This window comes from Mustela nivalis (genome assembly GCF_964662115.1).
Source record: "Mustela nivalis genome assembly, contig: HAP1_SCAFFOLD_285, whole genome shotgun sequence".
NCBI classification, from domain to species: Eukaryota; Metazoa; Chordata; class Mammalia; order Carnivora; family Mustelidae; genus Mustela; species Mustela nivalis.
The window spans coordinates 251,025-253,188 of NW_028136356.1; positions in this window are offsets into that span (position 1 = coordinate 251,025).

Sequence of the window (2,164 nt, forward strand, 5' to 3'; positions counted from 1 at the left end):
TGCTCTTGTTTATTTGCTTGTTTGTGATCAGTATGTTTGAAAGATGGTAACTATTGCATCAGGTGTGACGATTAAAAAATATTATTGGTGCCTGATACACTGTGATAAAATAGGTAAGTCAATTCATAATTTGTTAATTAAATTAGAAAAGAAATTCTTTTGGATTTGTTCTTTATTAAGAGTTTTTTTTTTTTTAACGAATGCCTTTGGATGTTTTTTGTGTAATATATATCACATGCCTCAACCTTTAAATTTGAATGTAGAAAAGAGTTATCAGAATGAGCCTAGAAAATATTGTTATGGGGGCGCCTGGGTGGCTCAGTGGGTTAAGCCGCTGCCTTCGGCTCAGGTCATAATCTCAGAGTCCTGGGATTGAGTCCCACATTGGGCTCTCTGCTCAGCAGGGTGCCTGCTTCTTCCTCTCTCTCTGCCTGCCTCTCTGCCTACTTGTGATCTCTCTCTGTCAAATAAATAAATAAAATTAAAAAAAAAAAGAAAACATTGTTTTGAAATATTTTTGTTCTGTTGTATTATGTTAACTTAGGAAATAATGGTAGTTATTTTTATTAGCATTTCCTACTTTCCACATGCCCTTACAGATGAGATATCATGTTTTTCCTACTCTTTTTATCGTGGTTGTTATATTCTTCATGATCAATAACAATCAATGAAAATTCCTAACATTAATTTTCTTTGGGAAAGTGATATTTTAGCAGGAATCCATGACCTAAAATTTTAGCTGTTGTTCTTCCAGGAGATGAGACTATCAATGTTCCCGAAATTTCAAGAAATAGAACTTATTAATTGTGTTGGTTGATGTTTATTGTCTCTGAACTTAGAGGTGCATAATTCAATTTAAAATTTATTTTGGGGGCGCCTGGGTGGCTCAGTGGGTTAAAGCCTCTGCCTTTGGCTCAGGTCATGATCCCAGGGTCCTGGGATCGAGCCCCGCATCGGGCTCTCTGCCTAGCAGGGAGCCTGCTTCCTCTTCCCTCTCTCTCTGCCTGCCTCTCTGCCTACTTGTGATCTCTATCTGTCAAATAAAATAAATAAAATCTTAAAAAAACCGGAGTGGACATTATGGGGGTGCTTATCTGAAATTGAGGGACATTATAAAAAAATAAAAAATAAAATTTATTTTGAATTGAAAACAAGATCTTACTGAAGTTTAGGCATCCCACTTTATATCAGGCCTCCAGTACATTCTAATTTATTTATAGAAAATATCATAAACATGAATGACACTTTTCCTATTGCATTTATATGAAACTGCAATGACTCAAAGATGTCAGATTTGAAAAGCACTACCTTTCTATAATTTCTGTTTCTTAGGAGGAATGGATATACCATTTTAGCTCAATTATCCAACAGTATTCAAAACCACCATGAATTTTAAAACATAGTTATTACACCCTAAAAATCAAGTATGAAAATGTATAAACAACCAAATCTCTATCTGTAAATGAAATACTCCCACACAGACGGGTTTTAAAACTTTCTAACTTAAGGAATTTGATAGCACAGACTCAGGGTAGTAGTTTCAGTGCCTACAGTATACTTTCAGGGAGAGAGTAATGTAAGCTCTGAGTCACTTTCTGCCTAGAGATGACCTAATAGTGGTTCTGGCATTGTTTGTTTGTTTTTGAAAATACGTTCCTGGGCGTCATTCAGAAAATGCAGAGTTTGGCATCTATATAAATTAAGGATGATCTTTTTGAACTTTTGTCTTTCATTACATCAAATTAACATAATTGGACAGAAATTCCACTAAATTAAGCATTGTTAGGAAATGTGTAAATTGGAGCTACTCAAATTAGTTGCTCTTTGAACTATGTGCTGTTGGTTCAGGATTAGATAAGGAGTTTGAAGGCAAACCTAAATCATTGCTTCCTTTTTTGAGAGATTCTCAGCATATTTTCTTAAAATTAGCTGAAATAAACAATGTGTTTAGTCGCAAAGTGATTTGCATTTTTGCACAAACTCCCTATCTCCTTGAGAATTATAACAGATATTTCATGAAACATCATTGATCTTTACTTTGTTACACTGCTGTAAAGTACATTTAGAGTTGCCAGTTAAAGGTGTTAGTGTTGAGATGAAATGTCATGCATTTTTCTTCACTTCCATGCAAATGAACACAGTAAATTATTAAGACACAATGAAG